Source organism: Lissotriton vulgaris, chromosome 9 (genome assembly GCF_964263255.1).
Source record: "Lissotriton vulgaris chromosome 9, aLisVul1.2, whole genome shotgun sequence".
NCBI lineage: Eukaryota > Metazoa > Chordata > Amphibia > Caudata > Salamandridae > Lissotriton > Lissotriton vulgaris.
Genome location: NC_141697.1, coordinates 406,621,386 through 406,649,063, shown reverse-complemented (window position 1 = coordinate 406,649,063; position 27,678 = coordinate 406,621,386).

Below are 27,678 nucleotides of genomic sequence, written 5' to 3'. Positions count from 1 at the left end.
CAATGTTCTACCATTAAGTTCATACTCTGTAGGGAGAATGACCACCTCAACAGTTACGATTCTCACCCTGCATTTGCAACAACCACCTGAGAGGCCTGTGGTCTCTTTGAAACATGACATGATTCCCAAACAGGCATGGTCTCAGTTTCGTTAGTACCCAGACCACTTCAAGTGCTTCTCTTACAACTGCATTCTACTATTAGTAGCCTCCTGCTGATAAAGGCTACAGATTGGCCCAGGGCCCACAAAGCAACCACAAGGAGATGATGGGCGGAACGCTGGAACTTTTCAGACACTCACCCCTAGCCACAGATCTGGGTTGAATCCATCATCCTTCTTTAGCTCACTTCACAACCCCAGTTCAGACCAGCCATATGCAAATCAGTCTTGACCCAGTTCCTCATGGTCGTCCATGGACCGGAAACAAGCATCCTGGGACCGGTTTCTGGGTAACACCCTTCATCAGTCAGGCTAGCTTGGATCCTGTGGCAAAGTGAGCAAGGGACCCACATCTGGGCATACCCAGCCAACATAGGGCGAACAAAGCAAGCACTATAAAAGGTGGAAGGACCCACTCTTTCATCTGTGAGAGAACAGCCCCAAAACCATGCTCTGAAGAATATTTCTGTACAACATATGCCTTCCTGAAGTCAGGGGCCATGAGTGCTCGTGCTGTGCACATGGCTACCTTCTGGGTGTTAAATGCAATCTGATACACCTCTGTCCAGGTCACACTCCTAGGCTGTTTTTTGGAAGGCAGCTCATCAACATCATCAAACAGCTTTATTTGGTTTATCATAGAACCATAAAATCACATAAAATTAAATACAAAAATTGTTAAGATGTAGGATACAAGAAAATACTCTTTTCCCATAATAATTAGTAATATATAACAACATAGAGCTGACATAATACCTGCGGTGTAAAGGCTGACTAGTAAAGGAGCGAGGACCCAGCTTTATACAGTCCCAAATTGTGAAAATCTTTTTTGAGACTGTGCATGCTTTTACAACTATAACCCAGACCCTGGCATAAGAGTATACTGACATTATCGCTTGAAGCAAAGTTGATGAAGTTCTCCATGGTACCAGCTTTATCCACAATATATGTCAATGGACCTTCCTGAGGGGAGCCATGTAATCAGTAAAACATGCATATACAGGGGGCCATTGGGGACTAGTGGCTCGGTGGGCTAGATAAAGAAGTAGTACAACATTATCTACAGTACTGCACTTTTGTCTGAACCCAGTTTGAAAAGAAGGGATGGTGTTCTTACTGGTTTCCCAAGTCTTAGTTCTTGTAATGAAATGTTTGCATAGGCTTTACCTTTGACACCTCGTATTAAGATTTGGTGACAATTAGAGGAATCTGATCCACTGCCCTTGTTCTTATAAAGTGGGTGTAAGAGTGATTCTCACCAAGAGTCCACAACTGACTAACTAACTGTGCTAGAAAGGAAGTTCTGAACAAGAGGGTCAGCCGCAACTCCCAAAAGTCTCTGTCTGATTTAAACACAGATGATGATGTGACATTCACACCCGAGGCTCCACTCGACCTATGTTCACTTAAAGCTTAAATCGTTCATTTCAGGTGTTCATTTTTATAAGAGATGGGTCATCATAGTGAAGTCGCAAAATGAAGTTTTCCCAGATATCCGGGATTATTTCATTTTCTTGCGATGGTTAATCCTCATTATCTAGATTAGTAATTCTTAAGCTGTGGTCCAGAGACACCTGGTGTCTGCGAATCCTACTCAGGAGGTCTTCGACTGCATTGAAAATTAAGATATATAAAAAGCTTATAAAGTTATATAAATAAAAACTAGGGGGACGAATACGATGTAGGGCGGAAAGCCTCCTCCTGACAGCCAGGATCTCCTTGACGTGGTCGGAATGCTTCTGACTGACTCTGAAGGTTAACAATCTGCCCCACCGATTATGATATTTGCAGTCGGATTGTAACCTGCACGGTCTTTCCAAATTGGTTCTGACTGGCCCTCGCAGAATTCATGTTAGTCGGAACCACCTCATACAGCTCTGCCAACAGTGTTTCCGACCAAGCGATTACAATGCTGATTTCCAACAGCCTTTCCAAGTCTCCCTGTCCCACACGAAAAGACTGTTGGAAACTAACTTTCGGGGCCCCTGGCAGGCCCCCCTTTATCCTGCACCCTCCGGTTTGGGCCCTAAGGGGTACCTAAAGGGCCCCCCTGTAAAACCATGCACTATGTGGCAGGCACAATGGGGTGCCTGAGCCAGGGTGCAGGGTTTTCCACAGACATTCCATTTCCTCCTAGAAGACTGTGTTGTCAGGCCGAACACATACTCCCATAGAAGTCAATGGGATTCCGACCGAACAGTGTTTGGTCACATCATAATCGATCGGGCTGTACTGCCGACCGCAAGTCAGTTGGTCCCAATGCCGAGACAGTGAAAACATAATGAACCCCTTAGTTGGTATCCTCAGATTGATACGTGTGAGCAGTGCTAGTGCATCAAATAGAATATAGTATAGACCATTGGTGGCCTTGATTGAATTTATTAAAGTGCCAACCTTCAAATTAAAATGTTTTTCTTCATTTGCTTGTGAATTAAATATAATGCTTTGTTACTTGTGTGATGAAATCGTATTTCCTTATTCTTGTGTATTGCTTTACAGTTGAATTCATACAAATTGCTTAAGCTGGGCATCCCCAGATTCTAATACTACCTCAGTAGGAATCCCTGTATTCATAAAATGATTCAGTAGGGTTCCTGAATTCCAGTAATTCCAGAAGTCAAAAGGTGAAGAAAACTGGTCTAGATCATAGAGAAATTTCCAAAGAAACTGTGATCTGTGTGTTTTCAATAACTATTGATCATAAGCCATTGCCTTTCAGTATATTTGATCTTTCTTCCCACAGCCTACTTCAATAGGTTTTTTTGAGAGATTTTAATTTTTCTTCCCAGGAAGGGTCAAATTTCCCTTTTCCTATGACTTTTTATATTCCCTGTAACTGAGCCTTATGGAGCAAATACTCTTGGGTATACCATTTGTTTTGGTTTTATATTTGTAACTATGGGCTCAATGTGGTGATTGGTCCTGGGAGATTAGTTGGAAGTGCGGGTCTTTAAGAGTGACTTGTGGAGAGATTTAGTCAGTAAAGGCCAGGCCAATATTATGTTGCTAGGAGATATAGCTCCCAGCAGTTTTGCCCTTAACTGTGTGAAAACACTGAATGTTTTCCAACAAATCAGTTACCTCTTAGCTTCAGAAGGTCATTTGAGCCTACCTAGCTTATTGTCTATTTGGCCGTGAATAAAATGAAAGAATGAAATGAAAATGATTTTTATAGAGTGCACATAGTTGCCCTGAGGCATCCAAGCGCTAAGACTAAGAGTGTTAACTAGGGAGGCGTAGAATTGGGGAAGGCTTTACTTAATAAATAGGAATGTTTTTAGTTGTTTCCGAAAAGATGTAAATTCCAGATTGGACCTTAGATGAAGAGGGAGAGCATTCCATAGCTTAGCAACATTGAGGGAGAGGGAACGACCTCCTGCTCTGGTTCTTCTGACCTTAGGCACACAAGCCAAAAAAGCATTGGCTGATCGTAGTTGTCTTCTTGGGTGATACGGGGTGATTACAGGGATATTGATTGCTGGACCGGTCTCCCAGAAAGCCTGATGGGCAATGCATAGGGACTTAAAACTAATTCTGTCCTTAACAGGAAGCCAGTGCAGTTTTTTCAGGCCGGGTTTAGCAGACATCCTGCGTGGGATTTGCAGTAGCGTGCGAGCAGCGCAATTTTGAATTATCTGCAGTTTCCGCAGAGTAAAATCAGGAGCTCCTAGGTAGAGGGCATTACCAAAATCCAAACAGGATTGGATCAAGCCCTGTATCACCATTTGTCTGGCTATAAAGGGTAGAAGGGGAAGAATTTTCCTAAGGGTTCTGAGTAGGCCGAAGCAGGTAGCGGCTAGCATAGTTGCCTGGTGGTCAAATGTCAGGGGCTTATTAAGCCGGATACCCAGACTCTTGATAGCGTTCTTAGGTACAGGTGGCGGGCCTAGATTGGAAGGCCAAATGGAACTGATTGATGCTGGAGCTGTACTACCCAGTAGAATGAGCTCTGTCTTGTCCCCATTAAGTGTGAGACAAGACAGCATCATCCAGCTCTTTACCTTCTCCAGGCAGCCTACCAGGTCCACCTTGGCTGAATAGTCATTTTCCTGTGCCACAGAGACCACCAGCTGAGTATCAACCGCATAGGTAACAATCTTAATACCATACGGTCAGAGGATCTCAGCCAGCGGTCTCATAAAGACGTTAAATAACGTCGGGCTCAGGGAGGAGCCCTGTGGGACTCCACAGCCAAGGGGTTTGCTGGAGGAAATACTGTTTCCTTCATATACCTTGTAGGTTCTACCACTGAGAAATGACTTAAGCCATTCCATCGCCCTGCCTGATATTCCAATATCATAGAGATGCTGCAGTAAGATGTTATGATTTACAGTGTCAAAAGCAGCGCTTAGATCGAGGAGGATGACTGCCACCGATCCTCCTTGATCCAAGATTTTTCTGGTTTCCTCCATGACTGCCAACAAGGCAGTCTCTGTTCCATGTTTGGGGCGAAAACCCATCTGTGACAGGGCAAGCAGCTGACTACTCTCAAGGAAGTTTGTTATGAGGCCATTTATATACTTCTCTACAATTTTGCTGGCCCACGGGAGCAAGAAGATGGGGAGGTAGTTGCATAGGTTGTTAGTATCCATATTGGGTTTCTTTACAAGTTTCCGCACCATAGCCTGTTTCCACGCATGTTTATACCATGCTAGTCGCAATTGAGGCGTTAAGTACTTCTAGCATGTGGGAAGAATGGTCCGAGTAACGGTGAGCAATATGCGTGGGGGGGCAGGGCCACTAGGGGATCCCGATTTCACTTGCGTCATTAGAGTAGCAAGTGATTCTGATTTTAATAGGGGAAACTCACCTAACAAAGGTGATTGACCACACAAAGTGTCCTGTACAGAAATCGTCGGGATGTCCACTGGGCCATTTAAATCACTGTCCAAGGAGAAGGATGAATAATTGAGATCAATTTCATGAAAAAAGAAATCTGCTAGATCGTCACAGCGAGCTTGTGAGTTGTTGTTAATTGAAGGGGATTGAGGGAGTTTGGTGAGGCTTTTCACGATCGGATAGATCTCTTTTGAATTGGAGCTAACTTCAGTGATTTTTTGTGTATAATACACAGCTTGTGCACTCTTTATCTCTTTTTTGTAGTTTCTATTTCAAAAGTTTTTATTGGAAGTTTCAGGGTTATATATCATACAATCAGAAATTGCAATGTACATATAATCAATACTTGTAATTACACATCATTCAGCATAAAAATGTATTATGTCCCATGGTGGTGGTGATCCGGGACGATCTTGAAGACAGTGTGGCAAACCACCATGCAGCCTTCCTAGGCTGGGTTCCTGAGGGGCTATAAAACAAGGGAATTAGAGTTGGAAAGGAAAGGAACGGAGTAGATAAGAGGAAAAGGGAGAAAATAGAAAGAGAGAGTAGAGGTTAGAGGTGAGATGTAAGAGGTAAGAAGCTAGATGCAAGATGTAAGATGTTAGATGTTTGGTGTTAGATGGTCCACCAGGATGCGGCTTAGCAGTCCATGTTACGAGTGACGGGCTATTTAAGCTGTGAGAAAGTATGTAGTTTTTGTAGTTTTTGATGGCTTCTCTGTAGATGTTTTTTTCTGACTCGGCGTACCCCAGGCGCCATTTTCTTTCTAATCTCTTGCACTGGCATTTTTTCTCCCGGAGCTCCGCCGAGTACCAGGGAGCAGTGACTCTGGATCTTTTTAATGTGTTTTTTTTGGTAGGCAGTATGATGTTGAGCGATTGTGTTATCCAGTTGTTAAATTTGGCATATGCTATTAGGGGGTCTTGAGTAGTTAAGGGCTTTGTGGTCTCTAACTTATGGATCCACTGGTCTAGTGAAAGTCTAGACCAGTTCCGTGCTTCCCGTAGTCCTAGTGTAAGTACAGGAGTATTATGGGTTTCCCACATGAAAGGGACTAACCAATGGTCCATCCATGGGAGGGCAATCGGAGTTTTAACCATCAAATTAGGGCAATTGCTAAACACCGGGTCTAACAGATGGCCTTTAACATGCGTGGGTGATAGGACAAGCTGGTCCATCTGCAATGCGGAGAGATCTGCAATTAGCTCTTGAGCCTTAGAATCTGTTGTATCATCAAGGTGAGTGTTTAGGTCGCCTAGCAATGTAAAGTTAGAAGGGGAGGAGACCAGATCCGTAACACCCAAGGGCAGAGATGTATAAAACTGTTTTGCAGGCCCTGGTGGGCGGTAAATTAGTGCCCTTATAGGACCTAGGTTCAATGTTATTAAAGTGAGGTTGTGATAGCTTTCAGAGCACTGTGAAAATTAAAAATTAAAAATCCTGGCAATAGGGTAAAAGTGACTGAGATATATATGTATAGTCAATAATAGACTCTCCACCTAGTGTATGGTGAGTCATTCTACAGGCTGAAGGAAATATGTTACATAGTGTCATGGGGACCAAATGACAAACTGGGAAAGTGACCGTCAATTTCTTTCCCCAACCAATCTTGCTTACATCATATTGTTCTGGGGATGTAACTTGAGCATGTACATGTCGCAAGACTGACTATATCCAGCATGGTTATGTGAAAATAACCTGTGATTATCACATCAGAATTTCACAGTTGCTTTTTCGTCAGTGCTATGTAATTTAGATAGACATTTATCAAACATTACCTGCGTGCCCGGCTAGCAGTAGCTAGTATTTCAGTTTAAACGGCCTGAAAGAAAGGGCATGTTGAATTTAACAAACTACTGGTTACCCAACCTAATAAGGGAGACTGCTGATGTAGAAAATGCTTGAAAAAAGGAAGGGATTTTTACTCTATGTCTCCTGGAATCAGATTCTTTTCCATTTCAGGAGAAATGCTAAGGAATTCTGATCCCGAAGTGCCTTTTTTAATCCAGCCATGTTGCAAGTTATAATTGTGAGACTATTTTTGCAATGACTCACAGCTTCCTTCCTGCAGTTCTGAGCAGTGTTAGGAGCACCATTTTAGATGCTTCCCAGTATATGTGGGTGCCTACTACAGTCATCTACCCTGGGCTTTGGAGGAGTAGTTAGGGGCTGGGCAATATCGCTTTTCTCATCAGAGCAAGTGATGCTAATTGCTTCAAATCTGTTTGACATAGAACCTGAGGCACCTGCAGTTCCATTTAGAATGCTTTAAACTACTTATTTTCCTGGGCCTGTTACATATTGAGGAGCTAGTTCTACAAGGTATTTTTCTCTGGCTTTTTTGATCAAATATTTCCCCTATTTTGCCTATACATTTTTTTGATTGAATACCAGTTTTGATAATTCCATAGTTTTCCATGTTAGTTACATGACCTACTTTTGCAGACATTGTATAAACCAGATACTAAGAATATCCTGGAAAGTTAGAGCTGTCAAAACTGGGATGTGCTGAGGAAGGCTGAGAAAATTACTGCAATTGAGAATGCCCCCAGGGCCTCTAGATAACTATTCTGGAGAGAAAATCAGAATGTTGGAATCTTTTTCTTCGGTTTCGTCCCCCTCTGACTCAACAATGAATCAGATCAAAGTGAAACTGAAGAAAGACCGGATGTAGGTACTGATCAATCTCTCTGCAGTATCCCTATTACAGTTCCCTTGGATTTTCTAGCTTGCAGGAGAATTTTTGATGATGTGGCCAGAATTTTCTAATCTGGAATTTGTTTCAGCAACACCTTGGTTTTGTTTAATGATTGCAGACCACAGTGCGCTACTATAGCCTGGCCATGCTGGCCTCTTTGTAAGGCCTATTGTGGCAAGGAATTGATTTTTATGCTAGATGCTGAAAAAACATGTTGTTTGGTTGACAGAATGTGTTTTCTCTGAGATTGAGAACATCCTTTGATCATCATCACCGTAGTCAGGAATAGTCCTAAAACAGTTTCATTAAAAACTCCTCACCAAAAGTTCACACAGACCACTTATACACAGCTAAGATTGTAATAAATCACAATGCATTTATCGCCTAGTGCTCTTCTAATTCTGATTGCACCCACAAGGAAACTCTACAACAGAAAGACAAATCTTCCCATCCGGTAGGAGCTGCAAGTACAAAAGCGCCGGTCTGAACAGTTTAAAATGTAACAACTTCAAAATGGGACAGATGAAACATTCCTTAAAGAGCTGTACATGGGGCAGATCATAGTAAAGTGCAAGGTGTCCTGTTGAGAGATATTGTCACAACTACATGGGCCAATATCTGAGTCCTCAGTCATCCCTTCAGTATTTTAGTAAATATTGAAACATATTCTACCTGAACCTAGTCAAGAGGTATCTATCGTAGTTAGAGAACACAAAACAAAGATAAGGCTTGATTGTCTTTGTAGTTTGGATCATTATTGAGTGTCTAACTGTCGGTTTCAGGAAGGCCCCAGATTCTCTCTCATACTGTGTCCACTGAAGAAAAGCATTCTTTATCCAGGCCCCATCAGCCTTAATTTTATTACTGGGTAGATTAAGTAAATCAGGTTGACCAAGGGCCCAAAAGTTCTGTTATACCTGTTGCTCAACCAGTATGAAAGTGCTGTGTGGAATGTTGGTGCATGTTAATGCTTTGGAATGTTAGGGTGCCTCTGAGGTGCTTGAGTGTCAGTTGGAGTATGGGCTATCATGAAAGATATCCTGAGATTTAATAAACTTACCTGCAACTAAGATAAATAAACCATTTTATATAATCTACACCTCAGCTAATGGACTTCCTTTTACAATAAGTTAGACTCTGAGAATTGCAGTCAGAGTATTGATGATACGTCAGCAAATTCAAGGCAGTCCTTTAAAATGAGTTGATTCAGCTTTGTTGGGGGGTTAATCTAAACTTTGAGCCATAACAAATAAGGATGCAACTTTATCATATCAGTTTAGCTAATACCCGGCGTTCCATGTGCCACCACTGAAGCAGCATTATTTGGCAAGGATAACAACATTCTCATAAATTTGTTCTCCTCTATCAGAAAAATATCCCCAAATATCACACCCATAAGAAGTAATTGCTGAGCACTTAGCATTATGTATTTTAATTATAGCATCAAATGATGTATGACCTAGATGCTTAGCAAAATCAAATGCACCTTGGAAAGCCGTGCCCAATAGTGGACATTTATGTTCCATAAGCAAGGACCAACTCAGCGAGGCATCAAACTGGTCTGTGATAAGATCATGATTTCACTTTACTAATATGATTGAACTAATAAAAAAAGTCCTGTGTTTGGTACTTTTTGGACAGATGACCACAACATGCAATGCATTGACATTAGAACCTAAACTCAAATAATCTATAAATGCAACAAAATAATCTAAAATCCACTGCAAGCCCATAGCAGTTATTGAGATAAGCACAAAATCATCCGCATATAGTAATGCACCTATCGATAATGAGCTGATGTTGGTCCAAAAATATATATACAAGGTAAATAGGATGGTGCTTGAATACAGGTCCAATGTACTCCCCTTTTTAATCTTAATGGTTGTGAGCATCTCCCACCTCCGATCACCATATAGGACTGAGGTGGTCCGATTATGGTCGAACTCTCTCAGCAAGCAAGCAAGATTCTTCTCCACTTCCATGTTTCCTAGGACATCCCAGAGCGTATCTCTGTTCCCCCTGTCAAAAGCTGAACTGTGATCCATGAAGGCTAGATGGACTTACACTTTCTTGGCAACAGTTTATTTTCAAATACTCAAATACAGATTTACACACTCCCCAACAGTCTCCTAACAGGGACTAAAAACATACGGTATACAAATAGCACATTGTGCTGTTTAGCCCAAGAACTCAGTTGATTTAAAATCACTCGGCCAAGTATTATTACTTCAGACTGAATTAGCGAGATTGACTAAGAGCAGCACAAGTCCTGACTGGTACACAGTCAAAATATCGAGTAGGAAATATCGACCTACCATAATATCGAGTCTGAAATATCAAAGGAGCATAATATCGAAGGCAAGAATATCGTAGGACAGAATATCGACCCAAGGTAAGTAATATCGAAATTCTTAATATCGATGTAAGTAATATCGAAGTTAGTAATATCGATAGCATATATATCGATGTTACTAATTTCGATGACATTAATATCGATATTTGTAGTATTTTATAGTTTTTTATTATATATGTGTTATATGTTTAACTTAAGTATTTAAAATAATTACTATTATATGTGTATTAATTTGATATAAAAATAAATTAATTTATAAGAAAATGTTATGTTTTAGTACTAGAGCGGGTTGTGGGTTTATAGGGGAATAGGGTGGGAAGTAATTTAATTATGTTAAATTGATTATTAATTAGTAGGATTTATTAATACATTATAATTAATTGGTAATTATTTTAAAATATTAGGAAAATAATTTTAAATAAATTATTAATTGATATATATGTTCAGTAGTTGGTTGTGGGTTTATAGGGGAATAGGGTGGGAAGTAATTTAATTATGGTAAGTTGATGAATAATTAGTAGGAATAAATAATTAATTCTAATTAATTGCTAATTATTATTAATTAATTGAAGAAAAAAAAATTAATTGAATAATTGATATATATTTTCTGTAGTGGGATGTGGGTTTATAGGGGAATTGGGTGGGGAGTAATTTAATTATGGTTAATTATTTAATAATTAGTAGGAATTAAAAAATAAATTTAATTAATTGGTAATTAATTTTAATTAATAGTTAATTAATTTTAAATATTTGCTAATTAATTTTCATTAATTCATAAATGGATAAATGTGTTATGTTGTGGGTAGTGGTTTATAGGGAAATATGGTGGGAAGTAAAGTTAATTTCATTAATTAATAATGTATAAAAACTAATTGTATTGTTAATAATATAATTGTTAATTAATTATTAATTGGTAATTAAATATTATTAAATGGTATTATTTAAAATTTATTTTAGGTAAAATATATTTTGCTAAGCATGTGTTTTATAATTAAGTATAGGTATTGTATATGGTTTATTTGATATTTTTTTTTTATAACTACAAAAATCGTTTATTTCTAAGTATGTTATTTTAACCCTTATACTTTCCAACACTTTCCCTACTGTTGCACTCTCTGGAGTTGGAATAGTATTTTTTACTCCTACGCTATCCAACGCTTTCCCTACTGTTGCACTCTCTGGAGTTGGAATAGTAATTTTTACCCCTACGCTATCCAACGCTTTCCCTACTGTTGCACTCTCTGGAGTGGGAATAGTAATTTTTACCCCTACGCTATCCAACGTTTTCCCTACTGTTGCACTCTCTGGAGTGGGAATAGTAATTTTTACCCCTACGCTATCCAAAACTTTCCCTACTGTTGCATTCTCTGGAGTGGGAATAGTAATTTTTACCCCTACGCTATCCAATGTTTTCCCCACTGTTGCACTCTCTGGAGTGGGAATAGTACATTTTACCCCTACGCTATCCAACGCTTTCCCTACTGTTGCACTCTCTGGAGTGGGAATAGTAATTTTTACCCCTACGCTATCCAATGCTTTCCCTACTGTTGCACTCTCTGGAGTGGGAATAGTAATTTTTACCCCTACGCTATCCAACGCTTTCCCTACTGTTGCACTCTCTGGAGTTGGAATAGTAATTTTTACCCCTAGGCTATCCAACGCTTTCCCTACTGTTGCACTCTCTGGAGTGGGAATAGTAATTTTTACCCCTACACTATCCAACGTTTTCCCTACTGTTGCACTCTCTGGAGTGGGAATAGTAATTTTTCCCCTCCGCTATCCAACGCTTTCCCTACTGTTGCACTCTCTGGAGTGGGAATAGTAATTTTTACCCCTACACTATCCAACGCTTTCCCTACTGTTGCACTCTCTGGAGTGGGAATAGTAATTTTTACCCCTACGCTATCCAATGTTTTCCCTACTGTTGCACTCTCTGGAGTGGGAATAATAATTTTTACCCCTACGCTATCCAACGCTTTCCCTACTGTTGCACTCTCTGGAGTGGGAATTGTAATTTTTATCCCTACGCTATCCAACGCTTTCCCTACTGTTGCACTCTCTGGAGTGGGAATAGTAATTTTTACCCCTACGCTATCCAACGCTTTCCCTACTGCTGCACTCTCTGGATTGGGAATAGTAATTTTTACTCCTACCCTATCCAACGCTTTCCCTACTGTTGCACTCTCTGGAGTGGGCATAGTAATTTTACCCCTACGCTATCAAACGCTTTTTCTACTGTTGCACTCTCTGGAGTAGGAATAGTAATTTTTACCCTTACGCTATCCAACGTTTTATATGATTAATTGTAAAAAAATTAAATGTTTATTTTATTTTTTATATTACTTACATTTTATTTATGTTATTGTTTTATGTTTGTAAATGTATTACTAATTTAGAATATATTTTATTAATTTATAAATTAGTAAAATAATTATTAATAATTATTGTTCAGTACATTGATATTATATATTTACTGTATATATTTAATTCATGTATTATTAATATATATGTATTATTTATTAATTTTAAACATTATTAGATACTTTCAAATATGTATATTTTATTTATTAGTGTTATATACTTAATTTTACATTTATATATTAAAAGAAAAAAAATCGATATTTTTAACATCGATATTTTTTACATCTATATTATTTTTTCGATATTTTTGTACTTACCAACCATGTTGTAGATAGGATGTAGATATTTTTGCCTTCGATATTGTTGACTCGATATTCTTGTAGGTCGATATTTATGAGGTCGAAATTCTGTCAGTGATCCGTCCTGACTATGGCCTTCTTTGCAAACTGACACAATTCCTGAGTGTGACCAAAACCTCGGAATGGCACAACTCAATGCTGCATTGAGATGGATGGTGACCAAGAACGCCCACCACTTTACATTAGATTTAAACAGGTCGCCTGGTACTATCTGGACCAAGGGCTTTGTTATTCGGAAAGGCTATAATGGCATCCTTCACCTCCTCCCATTCAAACCTTACATTTTCTCACTCAACTTGGATCCTCATTACGAAGTCAGGTGGAAGGCCATCAGACAACTCATTGGTGGCGGTCCACTTGACATCTAAGGCATCTATCCGACTGCCATATTAGGATACATGCAGTCTGACCAATGCCTAGGGGGAAATCTGTTCCGCCTCCAACAGGCTCAAATAGCCCTTCAGGGCGGTGGGTGGATTGTAATCCCCAAAATGGAGGCGATGTCTGCTCAATAGGAGTAAATGTCAGTTGTAGTCAATCTAGGGGGCGATTGTTACCCAGGGTCTCAAATCTGATAGCGGTGGGAAGGTAACCTCCTTCCCCCCATCAGCCCTTTCAACTGTATTCTCATCATGTTTTCTCTCTCTATCTGGGTGACCATAACTTGGGACCTTCAGAAGAAGCCAAACTGTAAGTCCCCAATTCTCGAGTCCTTTTTGGTAGGGCGAGTTAAGTCCTTAAGAAGCTTAACAACTACATGGGCATTGTTAACATTTACCACCACACCATCACCCTAAAAAATATTGCATTCCTATCCACCCATGAAACTTTTTTAACCCTATTAATTTGATAAATGATTGGTTGGCATGAGAGAAACATTATTCTTCAGCTGTGGGAAACTTTCAGTCCCTTTATTCCTGAGCAGTAGTACATTGGCCAACACCAATACAAAAGGGGTTGCTGCTGGTGGTAAGTCCTCAGTTGTGGTTTCCATTGTGGGTCTTGCCAAACCCTAAGATCAACACTCTTCCTAGGGTACATACAAGTGTCTAGCCCCAGGGACCTTCTAAAGTCCATGCCCTGTTCCCTGTTCTCTTTGGACACATTGTTTCAAATGTCCCATCAGTCCCCAGCTGCCTCTGAGCTGCTGCCAACTGAAGAATGTATACAAATGTTGATGTTTGGGGGGCACTAAATTGGTTATAAGAATACATGCTTCAGTAATCCAGGAAGCAGCTATAGAAAAACGTTTAGGTTTATTCACTGTATTGAGAGTTCACCAAATTAGAAATCATGGTCTCAATCTTATATTAACAAAGATATGAATTAAATGAGTCCAGAACCAAAAATGATTGTTTGATTGCGGTAACAGTGTGGGCTGTGCCCTTTTTGCATTTTTAATCCCTTAAATAAAGTCACTGATATTGAGGATAGGGATAGCCTTACATCCCAACTCATGATACAACCCTCCCATTTTAGTAATTAATTCTATTTTGGTTAAGGAGGTGGAGCTAGTGATTACTCAGGGCTTCTGTGGAAAAGAGCCAGTCACGGAAGTGGTCCCACCTGACCTTTTTAAAAATAACCCCCCCTCTGGGCTCCGAATCTTACCAATATCTTCAGGGTCACTGTTCTTCGTCCACTCTACTTTTCATGGAAAGAGGCCATTGTGGCCCCAATTTAAAAAAAGGGGATAGAAATGGTCCGGCATGTTACAAAACAATGTCCCTGATAGATGCCATGGCCAAGGTCCTAAGAAGGGTGCTATTAGCCCGTCTGAAAGTATGGAGTAGTGATAACAACACACTTTCAAGACAAGGCCGAGGAACAGTTGAGCAGTGTCTTAATTTAGCTTTATTTGTCAGTAAATACACCATGTCCATGAAGTACCCATTACATCTAGCCTTAATGGGTTTGTTTTCTGCTTTTCACACTGTAAATCACAATAAGCTCTGGAGCAATATGGGGTGCATGGGGGTCGGGGAGCCCTATGCCATTCTCCTTCAGAGACTAAACCAGAACACTATGGTGAAGAAGATCCGTTATGGTCCTGAAGGAGACAGTACTGACCCCATAATTTCAACTCAGGGTGTTTGCCAGGAGTGCATTCATGGCCCTTTCTTGTTCCTTGTATACACAAATGAATTGGAGGCCTCTCTGTGGCAGAAGAAACTAGATTGTCCAAGGGCTGATGATTTATCCATCCCTTTGTTTTTTTATGCAGACAAAGCTTTTCTCTTAGCCATGCCAGGAAATAGCTTACAGAAAGTCCTTGATGCCTTTGCAGATTTTATGGACTCTTTAGATCTGAAATGTAACCTAAAAAATCGGATGTAATGGTTTGTGGCCCAAAATCAACAAAACTAAAAACTTTCTATCTCGAAGGACCCCAGTGAATAAAGTCACAAATGTCTCCTAATTAGGGATCCTTCTTAATGATCTATCAAAGTGGAATCCTCTCTTATAATTTAGGGAGCAGCAAGTCAATAAGGTGACAGAAGCTCTTTATTGCTTTACAACTAAACTGGATCAGGAGCCAGCTAGGTAAGTGATGATGTTGTATAGCGTAAAATGTACTTTAGGTACTACATAGGGAGCCAGAGTTTGGGGGTACACAGATTGTTCCAAGCTACAACTTGTTAAGAATGCCTTCCTCAGGAGGCTTCTGATGGTCCCCCAAGGGTCCTCAACTTTCCTTTGTCACTTTGAAGGGGGTCTGAACTATCTTGAAGACTGTCTAGCTCTAGCTCCTTTATTCCTATGGGTCAAAGCGTGGTCTGCAGTTGAACTTTAATGTTCCTGACAAATGTTAGATGACTGCTTGTCTACTTGTAATGTTGAGAAGATCCCATGGTTAAGATACGTTAAATGTGCACTTAGTGCCTATATACGAGTCTGTCGAGCCTCAGACAGGCAGACTTGTGGTGGGCCAGCCGTGGCGCTAGTGGTATAAGGACAGAGATTTAGATCCCATTTCTTCAGATGTAATATCAGTAGTCAACTTCTTAGCCTTGCTAGCCTCTTAAGGAAAGAGTGTTTGGATAAAATATCAGAAACACAAATATCGTGGGACAGGATATCGTGTCAAAATTATCGAGGACAAGAATATCATCAAGGCCATTTTTTATGGGTAAGTAAAGTTTTACTGCATATAACTCCACATACATGTACCTTGACAATATATATCTTCAAGGTACGTAGGTAGTACATTTATAACTAACTATTTGCAGTTACCTTCTTGATATTCTTGTCCTCAATACTTTTGGCATCATATTCTGTCCACACAATATATTTGTGGTCCTAATATTCTGTCAATGAACCCAAAGAAAGACCTATCATTTGATTAATACTTACAGGTCAGCCATTTCAGCTGCACATCTCAGAGTGGATGAAAGACCCCTTGGTGAACATCCCTTGGTCTGTCATCTATTAAAGGGAGTAGGATGTGGCTAATCCTCTGGTTCCCAATAGGCCCGGGAGGTATACTCGGCTCCGCTCACGGAGTTTGCGGAATTAGGGCACATGATAAATACCACTGTATTGCTAATTATTTATAACTTAAGTAAACACAAAGTAATCACACTAAATGGTGTTGTTTGTTTGCACTACTAATTGAACTGCAACAATGCCACGTTTCAGTGATTTTCTTTTTGCTTGTTTGCATTTAGGTGCACAAGAGAAGAGACATCACCCACAGTACTGCGAGACAGAAGGCCTGTGCACGACATGACTGACTTCGCCACACAGGCATCTCTCAGTTTGTGAATCTACGTGCCAATGCCAACTGACAGATTCAAGATGGCCCTAAAGAAAGGTGCTGCCAAAAACCTGGCCAGTGGGGAGGAGAAGAAGCAGATTGCCACCACTGATTTGCCGACCACACCCTTTTTCGGCAAATTTGTGCCTGCCACACAGGCCTCTGGCGAGCAAGGTGAGAGCAGCTCTCTTGCATCAACACCCCCTCAACCTAAGCCCAGGCTCATATCTTTCAGTGAGGCAGCCACTGCAATCATGTAGATGCCGATGAGTAGTGACGTTGAATTGGATTTTTCCCTTTCGCAAAGTAGTACACAATCATTTCCAGAAACAGAGCAAAGTGGACAGTAACCGCAGTCAGCAGTAGTGCATTTGCCTGATGTTGGAGCAGAACAGGAGGTTGAGCTTCCTTCTGAGTAGAAAGCTGAACCTCCTCTTTTAGAATCATTGACTCTCAGATCTCCAGCAAGAAAAAGGAGGGGTACTACTGCACCATCTTCTCCAAGCACCACTTCTGATGATGATAGGGGCATGGAGTAGACACCAGCAGAGACCAGGAGACAACAAGAGAGGCAGGGGAAAAGAAAAACTTAGGAAAGACTTAGATTTATGGAAGGGGATGATGAGGAGGATGACAATGGTGAGGCAGTCATTGTGGAAGGTGACACAGAGGAGTGTGATGTTACTATTCAACCTGCACCAAGGGATGTTGCAGAGGTAGCGCCACCACCAGCTCCCATGTTAGCAAAGCCCCAGCTGAGACCTGCACCAATCCCTATCTCACGAGAAGCAGAGAGGCAATCAACAACATGCCCACCTCACTCCAGTTCTTCTCCAGGCATTTGCAGTGTTACAGTAAAAAAGTACTCCTCTCCAGTTTGGTGCTTTTTTACGGTTAGCAAGGGGGGGTAGCACAAGTGTTTGCCGAGGTAAGCCTGGTACACACTATGGTACTGGGGGCCAAATGACCCATATGAAAAAACACCACACAATCAAGTGAGAGGGGCACCGTAAAAAAAAATTGCTGAACGTGATCTTGAAAGTGAGGAGAGCATGATCTACAAGTCCAGTTACAGTGGAAGGTGATGATGAGAAAGAATAGGGTAACATCTTCACACAAAGCAGCCCTGTCCCCAGCAGTGCACCAGCAGATTCACCCACCTCTGCGAAATCACAATGGCACAAGAGTGAGATGGGGACGCCATGGCATACAGTGACTGCCCCACCACTGTGCACATTCAGTCTATCACCACCATCTACTTCTAGAATGACTCCTGTACCAGTGGCCCCAGAAAAGAAGAAAATCTAGTCTACTATTATGTGCATATTGAGTAAGGAGGGGCCCTACAAGCGGAACCACCTAACTGAACGTTTGAACAAAGGGAAGCTATACAAAATGTTAGTGCTGGACCTCCCCCTTTTTAACTTGTGGGAGGAGAAGGATTCATAGAATTTTTGATAGCCATTTCCCCGAAATGGAAGGTACCAAGTAGGACCTATTTTGCCAGAGTAGCTGTTCCAGCGCAGCAACACGATGTGCTGCAGTTGGTTGGACAAGCTTTGCAGTAAAGTGCTGTTCACACAATTCACCTGATGACAGACATATAGACCAGTTGTCAGGCGACTAAATAAATGTGCATCATTGCACACAGGATCTCTTTTGCAGGGCAAAAACAAAAGATATCTCCAGTTCTTGGCCCTGAAGAAAGTTTTAAAAGCGTTGGCGGCAGGCAAAAGTGGCCATTTATGCCATGGAGAAATCACATACAGTTGTTAACATTTTGGAGGAATTTAATAGCAAGGTGTATGAATGGCTGCGACCCAGAGGCCTCAGAATTGGGTTTGTTGTCATAGACAAAGCCAGTAACAAAGTCAAGACCCAGTCAGATGGAGGCAATTTCAGGGTCCTGTGTTTGGCCCATTGCAGCAACCTGGTGGTGCAAGACTTCCTCAAAAAAGAGGACATACTCAGCAACATACTGATCGCCTACAGAAGAAACGTCACTCATTTCAGCCATTCTTTTAAAGCCCAGAAGCAGTTACAGATTATTCAGCGTAATAATAGAGCACCACTTAAAGCCCTGATACAGGGGCTGCCAGCATGTTGAAACTCAACCTTTTACATGTTGCAACATCTATTTGAGCAGTACAAACATATCAGTGACTATGTCATTCAAAGACAATGGAATGCAGTTGGGAAAACAATGACCATGGATGCAGACAAATGGGGCTTAGTCAAATGCTTGACACAGATGCTACTCAATTTTGAGTATTCCACACGGGAAGTTAGCAAGGAGGACAGTATGATGGGCCAAGCTATCCCCTTGTTGCATCTCCTACAGCACCAGCTAAAGAAGGTATCTGAAACGTTCACCCCCGCAGGAAATAGCTACAGGGAATAGATTCCAAAAGCTGCAGAGGGGTCCTGCTCATGCATGCGCACCCTCATACACAAAACCAAGCACTCTGCCTTCAGGATTGATAAGGACTACCATAGGAGTGACTTATAGGTTGATATGTGTCAGTGATTAAGGTAGATATAGGTAGCCTATATCTTTGTAAGGGGTGCATGCATCACCTCACCAGGCTTCAGTAGCAGACCCATGGTGCCATTTTGGAAGTCTTCCCAGGGGTGGCATAAAACATGCTTCAGCCCCTGGTAGGCCTCTGGGGTACCTATGCTCTTAGTACTTAAGGTACCATATACTTGGGACTCTCAAGGGTAACCCAGTAACCAATCTGGAGTGTACCTAATGTACATGCAATCATTTTGGAGGAAAGCAGATAGGTTGGGGCCCTGATTAGCAGGGACCACAGCCAAACGAAGTAAAAAACCATCAAAACACCAGGACAAAGTGGGGGCAACCATGCAGTCAGATTCCACCTTCCTACAGCGATGTATCAATCCCAAGCGCAGATCTGGCGCGCTACCTTCAGCTTCCAAAGAGGGCAGTCTTGTCTCACAGCAGCAAACAATATCAACCAGAACACCGGCAACAACAGCAACAGAAGGACCACACCCAACCTCTTCATTTTATTGGTTTTAATTCGCAGGGCTCAAATCCAGTGCAGAAGCGATAGCAAAATAGGTCGAGCAAGTGGCAGCACCAATGACCATCCACAGGATGTTCCGTGAGTATCTGGATGATCTAAAAGAGGTCTATGTGAATAAAAATCCATTGATGTATTGGAATGGGAAGATGCGCCAATTGCCAGAGCTCAGTAGGCTGCAAATAAAGTATCTGGCTTGTTCTGTCACCAGTGTGTCCGCTGAACGTGTGCAGCTGGCGCAGTAGTTACCGTGAGAAGGACCAATATCTCGCCTCAAAATGTTGATAGATTTACTAAGATCAAAATGAACCAACATTTTACACACCACAATTATACCATTCCTGAAACAGCAGCACAGGAGGAGGGTGATTGGTTTGAAAATGAATTAATGTATTAGCTGATCAACGTCTGGGTGAATCACCTGGGTTTGAGGACTAAGTATGCCAGTGCTCCTATAGAACTTTTTAAATATTTCTCGTTAAACTTAATTCTATCTTTGGAAAAAAAGCTAGTGGAACATTATTCTTTTGTTTTTCACGTATATTGCCGGATAGCAGTTGGACAAGTTTGCATTGAAGAAGCCTCCACAATCCCTATATGACATTTGAAAAAATACCTGCCCCACTTGCACGCCTATTGCCTATCCCTTTTTGCATCACTTAGCACTAGAAGGTCAGCTCCAGAAGATCATTTATTATCCACAAGACTACCTGCTAATACAAAATTCCAATGTGTGGCCTGCATCAAAGATAAATACCTAAACGCTTCATTGTTTTCCCCAGGGGGTCATCGTCTAGTGACAGTTAGACAGCAAGCCCAAGGAGCCAGTGGGGCACGGTGTGGAGTCCCAACCCCTCCCTCCCGCTCACCAAGCTACAAGAACGGCTTGCGCCTCCCACTTCGTGGGAGATGCTTCGTTGTTTTCACCAGGGGGTCAGCGGCTAGCGGCAGTTAGACAGCAAGCCCCAGGAGCCAGCGGGGCACTGTGTGGAGTGCCAGCCTCTCCCTCCAGCGAACAGAAGAGGACTTAAATAGGCAGCTTTCCATCGCTCGCGGGATGCACGCGCACGTGCGCCGGGCGAAGCCCGGGCCAAGGGCTGGCCCGTCTGAGCCCGTCCGAGCCAGGAGGAGTCAGGGCAGGGCCTGGTTCCTTTCATCTGCCCCGGAGCACAGAACTGTGAGTTACTGCCAACCTTTGAACTATTGACTAATACAAGTATCTTGGTTCTTACCCGCATTTGATTTGAGCTGTTACCTTTGTGATTGTCCAACAGCGTTTTGGACTCTTCACTTTCAGTGAACTGTACCCTAGATAATAACCTAAAAGGTCTGTCCAACTTGACAAATGGGAAAAAGGAAAGCAATGGAGGGAGCTGGGGGATGTAATGGGCTGCCAATAGAGCAAAGAAAGAAAAAGAGGCAGAGGAAACTTCTAAAACATGCTGCTTCTAATTGCGTGATGATTCAGAAAAGGGGGTGGTGATGAACAGAGTGTCTGAATTAAGCAGACCACTCTTACCCAGTCCAAAGATCAGGGCTTGATCCATCACCGTTTTTTAGCTCACTGCACCATCCCAGCTCAGAACCTGGCTATATGCAAATTAGTCTGTCCCTGGCCCAGTGCATCATGGGAACAAGGCAGACCAAACTACCAAGCCAATTCTTATACTGGGAAGGAAACAAGCTACCGGGGACCGGTTTCTGGCATTTCAGCCGTCTTCGGCCCGGCTTGCGTGAATCCTGATGGTGCAATGAGCAAGGGACTCACATCTGAGTATACCCTTCCACGCTTATGGTGGACAAAAATGATTCAGAAAAGGGGGTGGTGATGAACAGAGTGTCTGAATTAAGCAGACCACTCTTACCCAGTCCAAAGATCAGGGCTTGATCCATCACTGTTTTTTAGCTCACTGCACCATCCCAGCTCAGAACCTGGCTATATGCAAATTAGTCTGTCCCTGGCCCAGTGCATCATGGGAACAGGGCAGACCAAACTACCAAGCCAATTCTTATACTGGGAAGGAAACAAGCTACCGGGGACCGGTTTCTGGCATTCCAGCCGTCTTCGGCCCGGCTTGCTTGAATCCTGATGGTGCAATGAGCAAGGGACTCACATCTGAGTATACCCTTCCACGCTTATGGTGGACAAAAATGATTCAGAAAAGGGAGTGGTGATGAACAGAGTGTCTGAATTAAGCAGACCACTCTTACCCAGTCCAAAGATCAGGGCTTGATCCATCACCGTTTTTTAGCACACTGCACCATCCCAGCTCAGAACCTGGCTATATGCAAATTAGTCTGTCCCTGGCCCAGTGCATCATGGGAACAGGGCAGACCAAACTACCAAGCCAATTCTTATACTGGGAAGGAAACAAGCTACCGGGGACCGGTTTCTGGCATTTCAGCCATCTTCGGCCCGGCTTGCTTGAATCCTGATGGTGCAATGAGCAAGGGACTCACATCTGAGTATACCCTTCCACGCTTATGGTGGACAAAAATGATTCAGAAAAGGGGGTGGTGATGAACAGAGTGTCTGAATTAAGCAGACCACTCTTACCCAGTCCAAAGATCAGGGCTTGATCCATCACCGTTTTTTAGCTCACTGCACCATCCCAGCTCAGAACCTGGCTATATGCAAATTAGTCTGTCCCTGGCCCAGTGCATCATGGGAACAGGGCAGACCAAACTACCAAGCCAATTCTTATACTGGGAAGGAAACAAGCTACCGGGGACCGGTTTCTGGCATTTCAGCCGTCTTCGGCCCGGCTTGCTTGAATCCTGATGGTGCAATGAGCAAGGGACTCACATCTGAGTATACCCTTCCACGCTTATGGTGGACAAAAATGATTCAAAAAAGGGGGTGGTGATGCGTGATGGACAGGATAGATAACATAATACAGGAATGCGAAGATATTCTAGTCATGGAGCCTAATAACTCTGGGGCCAAACTATCGATAGCGACCACAATCCTTTAATGCTAAAAATAAAGAATCAATGGGCCCCACCCCAAAAAAAACTAAATAATCTTGTGAATCCCCACTTTCCACTAAGGAGCTTACTCTCTCTAACTGTGGTAGGCGCTTAAGGTGATCAAAGGTTGTAGGGGAGGACTTGAAACGAACAAACATCTCCTCAATATTAGTGTCAAAGACAGCTGAACTTGAGGCAGCTTCTGTTGAAATTGCAGGGGTGGGAGATGATCCCCGTTATATACCAAGAAACAACTGGTCAGATCGGTGCTCATTTCCTTGGAGGACCACACAGCGGCCATAGTAGGAGACATATAAAAAGCTCCAATTTATGGTACACTGAGTCTTGCAGGGAGATAAGGCAAGTATTAGTTACAGCAGTAAAGGCGGAAAACCATATTAAGGTCAAAATAGCGAGGAAGGAGTACAATCTATCCCTAAAGCAAGCAAGGCCTGATTGGGATGAGGCACATTGGGAGGACCTAAAAGTTGCATGTAATAGGAGGGACTCCGCTTCCTTCTGGGCTCTAATTAAGAAGAGAGAAAGGAGTGACAATATCCCAATCTCAAACCTTATTGGCAACCAGGCCAGGCGGGATCATTTTGCCCAATTGTACATTGAGGAAGCTGACGGGCCATCTACACTCAAAGCTTCCATTCTCTTCTAAATGAATGAGATTGTGAGTGCAATTAATTGTATTACTCCTGCTAAGGCGGCAGGACCAGATGGTATCCCGGGTGATTTGATTCTACTAGAATCACAGAAGTGGGTCCAATACATTTTGCTTTTAATCAACACCATAATAAAAGGAGCGGAAGTTCCCATATCCTGGAAAGGAGTAGAGGTTATACCTATATATAAAAAGGGAGATCACCAGGACCCTGCCAATTATAGGCCCATTAGCCTATTGGACACCATGCAGAAAGTGATTGGCAGAGCCCTTTTAAACAGGATCCAAACTTGGAAGGAGGAGGAATGTGTTCTCTATAACTACCAAGCGGGCTTTAGGAAAGCAAACAGTACAGTAGATCAAGTATTCAGACTACTTCTCCTCTACTGGAAAGTAGTGGTAATTGGCAAGGGAAGCCTCTACCTTGCGTTTATAGATCTCAAAACGGCATTTGACCTAGTGCCGCGCGAAAAGCTATGGTCAGTGCTCCAGGAAATGGGCATACCCTCCTATATCCTAAATCTTCTAATACGACTCAGTGATGAAAATTATGCCCGAGTTAGATGGGGGGATCAGGGGCAAACTACAGAGAAGATACGGGTCAACAGGGGGGTCAGCCGGGGCTGTGTGATGGCTCCTACACTCTTTTCACTTTATGTGAATGGAGTGGTTAGTTTCTTGAGCCAATTTCCAGCAGATGCCCCAACTCTGGCAATACTCTTTTAATTTAAAAAAACCTGATGGGACTGCCAGCAACGTCTCACCCGCTTCCAATTGTTCTGTACACTAAAGGGCCTAATGATAAACATCACAAAGACGAAGTTTATGGCTTTTAATCCTGGGAAACATTTTAGTAACAAACTTACTCTTAACGGTTCTCCCTTAGAGAGAGTCCATTCCTTTGATTACCTGGGTATTAGGTTATCTGATAAAATGCAATGGGGGACTCATTTGAATAAAATGTTACTAAACCATAAGCGGGTGGTGGGTGCCATCAGTAGGGACACACGTTCATCCCTAACTAGACTGGCAGCCCCAGCCCTAGCAGTCTATGAAGGTAAAGCTGTGAGTTCAGCAATGTATGGTGCTGAACTCTGGGGCTTTGAAAAAACTGAAGAGATTGGAAGATCTGAGAGCAAACTCCTTAGAGACCTGGTATCTGTCCCTATCAATACACCACTTAAGCCTTTACTCTATGATATGGGCAGACGCCCTTTCAGTGAGGTGGCTAGACTTCGTCCTCTTTTGTACTGGGTAAGACTAAGACGTACCCCAGAACTCCTTAACTAGGAGCCAGGTCAGTCTGAGCTCATTACCCTGGATACTAACAAAAGTGTTAAATGGCTTAGGGACTTGAAGGACATGTTGACCAAATTGGGCTTAGCCGAATCCTGGGCTAACCAGGTCCCTCCATCCAAGAGCAAGTTAAAAATGATCTACTGGAGCTGGGTTAACCACCAGGTCTTATGCAACCCAAGGCTTGGCAGAATAACTGATGAGTTCCTACAGCACAAACCAGTTGGATCCTTGGAAACATATCTAGATTTTATCAGGACCCCTTGGGACAGGGCATTATATATGCAGTTTGATTTGGATCCCTAATGCTAAATACCACTCTGGCAAAATGGGATCCAATGAATCACACCTTAGCTAACTGCCTTTGCTGCGATGCTCAGCAAGAAACTCTTTGTTTACCCAGCTTACAAACAGGCCAGGGCCAAATGGCTCAAGCCTATATGCATTCAATTGGGCACTAGAAACCATCATGTAGCTCTTCGTATCCTGAGAACGGATCCAACCAGGTCCTCGCTTGCATGTGGTGTTGCCAAGTATCTGGGATGTGCATGGATTATCCGTACAAAAGCACAAAATAAGTATGAATGCCCAAACAAATAATATCTAATTTAGAGTTAAGAGTGTAAACTTTTATATAGGATTGATTTGTATAGCACTGATGATTAATTGTAATGTGCGAGACTTTTGTATTAGTAAATTTGTTAATTTTAAATTCAATGGTGGAACATCGATTAGGATATGATGCCTAATTTTAGAGTGGTTTTGTACCAAGGTCTTTTTTTTAAATATTTTAACCACATGAAATGTTAATTTTATACCTTTTTATGATTGTGAAATGCTTTTATGATACTTGCTATCAAATAAAGCTTACTTGAATACCTAAACTACCCGTGCTTGGATTGGAAGAGGTAACTACAACTATTGCAACAATGAGAGACTGATTGTGTGAGTGATGATATTAATTGATGCTTCATCTGGTGGCCGACAGTCAGGGAGAGTATTGAACTGTAATGTGGGAACTTGCCTGAGATGATTGATTTGCTATGTTTGCAACCTGACTGATGGGTGATAATTTTTTCCCAGGAGGTGATTGGCCTTCACAAACCTACTTAGCGAAAAGGAATTAACCTGTATGGCCCACTCCTATGATCCTTCTATTTTTTATCATCTAGGATGGCTGCCCCAGACAATCTTTTGATTTACAAGGCTTCCAATTTCCACCCTGTTGCTTGTATTAAAGGGGAGATACCGTACCTACCACTGTGCCTGGATTGCAACAGGTAACCATTGCACCAATAAGTGTTTAGTTAATCTAGTGACTGTGAGTGATGATGAATGTGGAGTCTGACAGTGAGGGAGGGTGCGCTGAACTGTAATATGGGAAACTTCTTGAGATGATTATCAATTTGCAATGTTTGGGGCCTGAGTGATGGGCGATCATTTTTTTCCTAGGAGGTGATTGATACTTTCACACTTAGCCACATTTAATTGCAGGGTCCTCTCCTTTTGTTCTGGTTCTTCAGAGACCAGAACAATGACTTTAGTTAACAAACAAAAACCTATCCAAAATACTGTATTTCTGTTTCTCTACTTTTTCTTCCACAGCAGTGTACTAAACGTCTATCTTGCTCAGGTCAAAATGATGACTGGTCTGGGACGGAGTTACTCAGAGTCAGTTAGGACTCAGGTGGAGGATGGAAGAACTCAGATCTGGATCTGCAGGACTGTATTATCTACTGCTATAAGCAAAACATTATCAACTTCATTTCAAAGGTAAACTAAGAGTCTGAGGCCTAGTTCTCAGCTATGTCGAACAGAGAGAGGTGCGTTTGTGAAATGTTGCTAAGTGTGTGTGTGTTTGTGTGTTGGACTTGTGGCAAAATTGAAACTCTGAGTCCGCCTCTTTTTTTTCTCTGTCTCTGAGTCTTCTTGATACACTCAACATGAAGCTTTCCTTCCTTCTGTCCTTCTCCTTGACTTTAAAATGCAGTTTATATGTTACGAGGCCTTCTGCTAGTCTCCTGCACAAACGAAAGGCAAACGCTGACCTCAACAACACTCCTGCTTACCTACCAGGCCAGATCAGTCCACACAGGCACTAAAGAGTGGACATTCCCTAGGAGAAGGCAGATTCACCACCTAATTTTTTAATATAGTATAATTTTTCTTTTAGCAATCATATTTGGAGAACTAGGTGTCTGGGTTCACTCCTCAACCTAAAAGACAGAGAATTTAGATATCTGATAACTTGGGTCTCAGGGTCAGAAAGACTGTTTGCAATGCACTTATCTGTACCCTGTCATACTCATTCCTCTGTTTCCTTCCACAACAGATTAATGGTGAATTATATGCTGCTGTCCATTGCCCAGATTAATGTTGTCCTTGTGTAGTGTTTGTGTTTGTCAAACCTTTCCTCAAATCCCCCTTCTTATATATTCATCAAACCCCTAAACCTCTATCCCCAGGCTGTGCGATTTATTGAGGTGTGGCTTAATTTACTCTGTCAAAGGATCACAAACTTGATGAGGCAGATGGGGTGAGAGCAACACTAATTCACTGCAGGGCCTTCTAAACAATAGCCCAAACTGGCCCCATTTACTCACCCATGCATGAAAAGTAATCTTGCATTTTAGATATAGAATGATGAATATCAGTTGTCAGGATCATCATTCAAGTCTTCAGTTGTGTAACCTTAAACGCCTAACCTAAGCTTGTCCACTCCAGACTTTGAGTCAATTTTTTATGTTGTTCGCAAATAATACTACAAGCTCTCTATTAGCCAACACTTACTAGTATTGCTATTTTTTGTATTTTAGCACTTTCCGGTATCATGTAGTACTCCGGTGTTGATTCTTTGTAAAGCTTTGATAAAATATAACTCACTAACTCAGTCTTTTTATTTCCATTAGTTGCCTACGATGGATAATCAATTTTTCAGATTAATCCTACAGTTGGAGCTCACCGGGATGGAACTGGAAGCAGGACCTCACTTTTGAAGTTGTGATGCTTTCCCTGTTATTGTTACATATATATTCAGGTAAGACAACTACTATGGGTGAAATTGAACTTGATAACTTAGTAAGTAAGCAACTCTATTTAGGTTGTTGTAGACAATATACGTCTTCATGGCAGCATTACCCCTAATGGTCAAGATAGTTAAAGA